Genomic DNA, 7470 nt, shown 5'->3' with positions numbered 1-7470 from the left:
GTGAAAAAAGAAGAGAAAAAGGATGGGCAAGTGAGTAAGAGTTTGAGTGTGAACGCAGATGAGACAAGAAAAGGGCATGTGAGTAATAGAGAGAGAAGAGGAGAGCTAGACTGATGAAGACTGATGTAAGAAAGAATATCTGGAGACCAGGTGCAAGAAAAATGACAGAAGAGAGAGAGAAGATCGGGTAAGAGAAAGAGAGGCAAAAAAAGAGGTGGAGACAGTAATTCCGAGAGAGAGGGGGAATGGAGTGTGGTAAAGACAGAGTGGGAGAGAGAGAGAAAGGGAGAGAGAAAGGGAGAGAGTACGACATAAAGGGAGAAAGACACACAGTGTGAGAGAAAGATGGGGTGAGGGAAAGAGACAGAAAGAAAAAGAGAGAGAAGAAAGTAAGAGATGAACAGAGAGATGAGAAGAAAAAAACGAGAGAGTGTGGGCTAGAGAGGCAGACAGAGAGTGAGAGAGAGAGCGAGAGAGAGAGAGAGCAGTGGTGGGAGAAAGAGAAAGATAGCAACGTAGGAAGAGAGGGGGAGAGCAGCGGAGGTAGTGAAAGATGGAGAAGTAGAGGGGGAGAGAGAGAGAAAGAGATAGCAGGAGAGGGAGCGCGAGCAGGGGAGGTAAAGGAAGAGCAACGGGGGGAGATAAAGGGAGGGAGCTGCAGAGGGAGAGAGAGCATCGGAGGGAGAGAGATAGAGAGCAGCGGAGGGAGACGGAGCAGCAGTGGGGGTCAGAGAGACAAAGAGAGAGATCAGTGGAGGGAGACAGAGTAGTGGATGAAGAGAGAGAGAGAGCAGAGAGAGAGAGAGGGAAAAGTGTGTGTGTGCGTGAGAGAGAGAGAGACGGAGGGAGAGAGAGCAGTGGTGGGAGAAAGAGAAAGATAACGACGTAGGGAGAGAGAGGGAGAGCAGCGGAGGTAGAGAAAGATGGAGAAGAAGAGGGGGAGAGAGAGAGAGAAAGAGATAGAAACAGAAGGAGAGCGAGGAGGGGAGGTAAAGAAAGAGCAACGGAGAGAGAGCATCGGAGGGAGAAAGATAGAGAGCAGTGGAGGGAGACGTAGCAGCTGTGGGGGTCAGAGAGACAGAGAGAGAGAGCAGTGGAGGGAGACAGAGCAGCGGATGAAGCGAGAGAGAGAAAGAGATAGAGAGAGAGAGAGAGAGAGAGAGAGAGAGAGAGAGAGAGAACAGTGGTAGGCGAGAGAAAGAGAGAGAGGGAGAGAGAGAGAGAGGGAGCAGAGGCTGGAAAAAGAGAGAGGGCAAGTGTGTGTGGGGGGTGAGAGAGAGAGGGAGAGAGAGAGAGAGAGGGGTAAGGTAGGGATAGAGAGACAGAGAGAGCAGCGGAGGGAGACGGAGTAGCGTAGCGTGCAAGACAGAGGGAGAGCAGCGGCGGGTGAGAGAGAGAGGGTGAGAGTGAGAGAAAGAGAGGGAGATAGCGGCAGAGAGGCAGATAGATTGAGAGCAGCGGAGAAGGAGAGAGTGGCGCACGCAGGCTCCGCCGCTTGATGCTCGATTCAGCTCATCGCAGTCTCAGCAGCGGACCTTGAAGGAAGCCCAACGCGAAAGCATCGCGGGAACATTTAAGGCTCTCGCTTTAAAGGTAGCAAACATGGTCATTCTTTCTGCTTCCTCCTGTTTGTTTTCTAAAATCTCTTTATCAGGCTACGATTTTGACCAAGCACGTGTGAGTGCGTTCGTGCGTCCTCCAGGTTGTGTCTCTCGGCTAACTCGAATTACTGCTCAGTGTTTTATTGCAATGTCACATACATCTGGATAAGTGAGATGTTCCTTACAACTTCTACCTTTGAGCTGCAGGCAAGCCCCTCCGTGCCAAATGCAACATTACTAGTGCGGCCATGTGTCATCAGAGCGCGTTTACGTTGCAATTGCATAAGGCGCAGGTTTGCGCACACCCATTTGCGGGGGAGATTCTTCCGTTATTGTGACTTTCTTGAAACTGCTCTCCCTGGAAGACTATTTATGAAATTTTGGAGCCTATTGGTGCTTGTTGTGCATGGTGCGTGCGAGAACGCAAATTGGTACGCGTTTTTGCGTTCATGTGGCAGTTAAGCTATTAAGGGAAGACTGCAGTGTAAGGGGTGGGCAAATCGATCCAAGTATCGATCTTATTGATACTTGGATCGATTTTATTAATACTACTCAAGTAATCGATTGAATAGATACTATTGTCCTGGTATCGATACTTCAGTCATCCACCGATTCTGTCAAAGCGCTGCTTCTATATGAAGTGATGGTAGTGCAGCACTTTTTTCTCCCACACCGCACCCGCGGCACACTTTTAACAACTCTCCCTATCTGGCCTGCAATTGCATCCTGCCTGCCAGACAGAAGAGAGGAACAAATCTATGTGCCCACCCCTACCATTGGCTAAAAATGCCAGAGGCAAACAGGAAGCACAGCCCTGAAAAATGTCACGTGTATTTTGTGTGGTAAAGTCGTGTGCAACTTGGGCAACACCACAAATGTACATAAATACATAAACAACTCACTATGCAGAGTTGCTGTTCCTGAACAAAACCCATGAATCAATTGTCACTATTGCAACATGGCCAATGGGAGACTCTTGACACTTTATTGGTATGACTTACTTCATTAAATATTGCGTAACGGAAGGTATGTTAGTTCTCTAGTTGTCATTGTCATACAGTAAAGTATTTGTGATTTTGTTATCTCATCTCATCTCATCAGCTGCACCGCTTATCCTCAGTAGGGTCCCGGGGATGCTGGAGCCCATCCCAGCAATCATCGGGCAGTGGGCAGGGGACACCCTGAACTGGTTGCCAGCCAGAGACAGACAATTCACTCGCTCATTCACACCTAAGGACAATTTGGACTGGGCAATTAACCTGACATGGAAGAACATACAAACTCCACACTGTGGTCGCTGGAATTGAACCGTGGACATCTGCCCCCGTGGGGCTGCGCACTAAACACCCATCCGCAGAGCCATCTTGTTCTGAAATATTTTTATTCATTTTTAACAATGTCAAACGTTTCCTATGCAGGGAGACGGAGTAGCGTAGTGTGCAAGACATATATATATATATATATATATATATATATATATATATATATATATATATATATATATATATATATATATATATATATATATATAATGAGTCTAATATCTTTGTGCTGTGTTCATCATAATTATAAACTAATCCAATGGGAGGGTTCCCTTATCCAAGATAAAGGATAGGCATCAGATGTGGTATCAGATCGATGTTGATCGATACTACCAGGTATTGACTTGGATTGGATTGATACCAAAATTCCAGTTATCGCCCACCCCTACTGCAGTGTCACCACTCACTTAAACGGATGCTTCCGACGTCCTCGCTCGCCTTGAGGACATTGAGAGGGCGTGTGCACTTGTGTGTGTCAGGGGTAGGAACAGATAGCACGATTTTGAGGGTTTTTGTGAGTTGCAACGTGGTGACAAGCGGGCAAAAGTGTAAAAGTGAGAGTCTGGTGTAAATTGAGAGTCTGAGACAGGTGAATCACACACAAAGACTTCAAGGACAGCTCACCTATGTAAGAATGGAAGTCCCATTTTTGCCTTGAATTGCCCTTGGGCTGGTGATGTTTTCAGATACTGAAGCAAATTTTTGTGCTGACTCAACTTTTCTTTCACTTTGTGTGTGTTTGCGTGTATGTGCACGTGGGTAGGGCTTGTGTATGTGTGTGTGAGACCCAGAACTATCTCTCCATTGTTTTTCTGTTCATGTCTTCGTCCCCTTTGTATGGAAGTGGGTTTCCACCATGATGCAACACAATGAAAGGGAGCTGATTTTGGGAGGGGAAGAATTCTGAAGTCGAGCAGCTTTAAAGGTAATCCCAAATTCTTCAACATGCAAAATGTGGGGAAATAAATCATGGTCTTAGCATGGAATTTCTATGCATTACATCTGTGTATGCCAATAATTTTCCGAGATATTGCATTTTAAAGACAACCTGTTTTGTCTTTGACAACCTGAGCTGTGATGTCATCAGAGTAACACCAGTATGCTTGCAAGCAGAGTTAAGATCTTGGGCCCGGATCCCGAATGCTGGTCAGGCCTAAAATGTAAATTATTTAGTTCGATTTCGGGCCGGGTTTCTCTCTCCATGAATTTTCTTTTTTATCTATCCTTCCTGTGGTGTGATTGAATGCAAGATTTGTTAACCACCACTAGATGTAGCTATTGCTCTACGAATGAGTGGCACTGCTTGTTTATGGCAGTGGTAAAATGTTATTGAAATCCAGTTCTATGTGTTGCCATGTTGGTTGTTCTGTAAGTTCAAAACAAACAAATGTTAATCTTTCATGAATCAGTGATTTAATGACACGCTCGTCATTGTTGTGTTTCTTTTTCTTCGGGGACAATCCGCGTGTCACTCTCGCAGTGGCACTCTGGGTTGCAGAGCCTGCCAAAATCACCCCTACTTCTCCCGAGTCCTCACAAATAAAATGTAAAAATGTGTATTTGCTTCGGGCTTGATCCTTCAAATCAAGTTAATTGGTTGGTCTCGGGCTAGGACGGGCTTTAATACCCAGCGGCCTGAGCGGGTGGGGCTCGTTTATTTAGGCCTGATCTTGCCTCTACTTGCAAGTCAGTTGCCATATTGTTTTACGGGTTAATTAGTCAAAGATGTTACCAGTGTTTTGAGCAAAGTTCAGTCATTTTTGTGGAGAATGCCAAAGCGTTGTATCGGATGTGGGTCGAATATGTGGATGCAGTAATGGTACGGCTCGCAGCGTTAGACCTTTTTGATAGCTGAACAATTACATTTGGCAAGAAATTGGTTAAAATTCATAAAGAACGCCCAAGTGTGGTCGTGGTCGTGCTCGGCGAATTTCGAGGAAGATTGCTTCAAGGAAATCTGCAGTCTTGAAAATGAGACGGGTTACAAGGCAAGACTGAAGCCTTTGGCTGTACTGACTGTAAAATCTCTCTGTGACTCGCATATTTGAGGAAATGACAAATTAGCCTCTTCTATTTTTGATAAATAACCTCAAAGAAAAAGGAATAGAAACTGGTAATTTGATCAAACACTATCGCAGAAGAAAGGTTTTTTACACAACCTACCGATCTTTGTTCAGAAACGATCACTCCTACTGCCCTCGTCGTAACGAATGCCAAGTCTGTCTTCGTCACTTGCCTTAACCACTGCTTCGAATTGGTACAGCGCCATATCTAATTCTCCTGCACTATAACTTTGTTTCCATGGACATATTTATCAGGAACATTCTTCGTCATAATCAGCCATGAAATTGGGGTCAGAGAAACTTTGTTCACTACAATCTGTGTCTCTTTTGGAGCTCGTCTCACATGATGTGTTAATGGGATTCGCCATTTTGAAAGTGCTTTTTAAATGACATCACAGCTCTACAGAAAACAACTCTGATGGGTCCACTCTAAGACTAAACTTTTTAATCCACGTGGAATATTTTGCATCATATTTGCATAAAAGGGGAGCACCATTACACGTTCTGTGCCCAAATGGAAAAACATCCTGTTTGGGAATCTCTATAAGTGATCTTTACTTTTCTTGGGATTTCACTCACGGCAATGCATGTTGGGCTATTGAGAAATAGGATCAAAAATGTTTCCTGCACTGGCCTATTAGACAGACTTTGCCTTCAGTGTGCACATTTATGTGTGTGTCTCAGTAAAGGGCAACCAAAATTGGCGTTTGCCGGCTGCACTTCCTTCGTTTAACTTTTCTTCACCTTTCCGTCACAGAAAGAAGACAGCTGAATAATTACCAAGACTCCCGTTATTATTCATCTTTCTTTTTTTTTTAGGTGATTGCTCTAAGCAGGCGAGATGGAGGATTGCAAAGCTAAAATAGGGGCTGGGGGTTGGGAAGAGGCTGTCTAATCTTGATTAGAGAAAAGCCTTGACGCAAACAGGGCCAATCAGGAGCACTGAAACATTTAGACGCAATGGAACAGAGGAAAATTTGATCTTATTTGCTGATCATCCCGCAAACGTCTTTAATTGGTTCATTCTGTTTTAAACGTCTGAAAACGTAGTGGACAGTCAGGGAAGTTGGAGGTTTTAAAATACAAATTATAGGTACATGCAGCCAGTAACCGATTGTGAAGAGAACATTGACAGCATTCTGATCATGTAAAGCCATGTTAATGCGCAGTAATTTAATTAAGGTGCCACGACACATGAGTTTTCTAATTGCAATGGTTAGGTTATTCCTAAAACAGGGTTCGTACGAGTGCTTAAAATCCTTGAAAATGCTTGAATTTTAATGTTATGTTTTTTGGGTTGATAAAATGCTTTAATTTTGAGCGAAGTGTTTGAAAATGCTTGAAATTGTTGGCATTGCCATGGTTCTTGGCAGTCCGACTGGATAAACCATGCACTTAAAAAAAGTGCGTAAAATGATGCTGACACGCCTGCTCTGTTGGCTTGTCATTATAGCGTTGTCATGTGAAGCGGCACCACCCGCTACTAGTAGCACCCAACAGGACAGCTCCATTTACAAAACCCTCTCTTTTGGCTCGGCTCACAAGCGGCTCCTCAGATTTTTTTTTATTTTTTAATGATATAATATTACATATAACAAAACATTAAGCAACAAATTATTTTGTAAATACTAATTTTGTACGATTTTCAGGGGATTCCTGAAAAACGCATGAAAAAAAAATAAAATATTCACAGATCTTAAAAAAAAGAAAAAAATACAAAACAATTTTAGCCTATTACACACTCAACCAATTTAAAGTGGAACAACAAAATAAAATCCACGAACATGAAAAGGATAAAATACAAATGAACAATTATTAACTCTTTAGTGTTATAAAAAATGATAAAATGCAAAACAATAACTATCCATCCATCCATCCATCCATTGTCTTCCGCTTATCCGAGGTCGGGTCGCGGGGGCAGCAGCGTTAAAAGGGAAGCCCAGACGTCCCTATCCCCAGCCACTTCCTCCAGCTCATCCGACGGGACCCCGAGGCGTTCCCAAGCCAGCCGAGAGACATAGTCTCTCCAACGTGTCCTGGGCCGCCCCCGGGGCCTCCTGCCGGTGGGACATGCCCGGAACACCTCCCGAGGGAGGCGTCCAGGAGGCATCCTTATTAGATGCCCGAGCCACCTCAACTGGCTCCTCTCAACGCGGAGGAGCAGTGGCTCTACTCCGAGTCCCTCCCGGATGACTGAGCTTCTCACCCTATCTCTAAGGGAGAACCCAGCCACCCTGCGGAGGAAACTCATTTCGGCCGCTTGTATCCGGGATCGAGTTCTTTCGGTCATGACCCAAAGTTCATGACCATAGGTGAGGGTAGGAACGTAGATCGACTGGTAGATCGAGAGCTTTGCCTTTCGGCTCAGCTCCCTCTTCACCACGACAGACCGGTAAAGGGTCCGAATGACGGCAGACGCTGCACCGACCCGTCTGTCGATCTCCCGTTCCATCCTACCCTCACTCGTGAACAAGACCCCAAGAT

At 44.8% G+C, this 7470-nt stretch overlaps 1 protein-coding gene across 1 annotated transcript in view; it reads left to right on the top strand.

The window, feature by feature from the left end:
• Positions 1-1372: 1372 nt before the first annotated feature.
• rai1 (retinoic acid induced 1) overlaps positions 1373-7470 on the top strand; it is a 96813-nt gene continuing 90715 nt past the window's right edge. The window contains exon 1 of the mRNA XM_088339141.1: positions 1373-1593. The gene's annotated coding sequence lies outside the window, so the exon portion shown is untranslated. The remainder of the gene's footprint in view (positions 1594-7470) is intronic.

The sequence above is a fragment of the Urocampus carinirostris genome, chromosome 1 (genome assembly GCF_059441175.1).
Source record: "Urocampus carinirostris isolate Australia breed hairy pipefish chromosome 1, RoL_Ucar_1.0, whole genome shotgun sequence".
Lineage (NCBI taxonomy): Eukaryota > Metazoa > Chordata > Actinopteri > Syngnathiformes > Syngnathidae > Urocampus > Urocampus carinirostris.
Note: the sequence above shows the minus strand (reverse complement) of the source record. Positions and strands in the feature narration are given on the sequence as shown.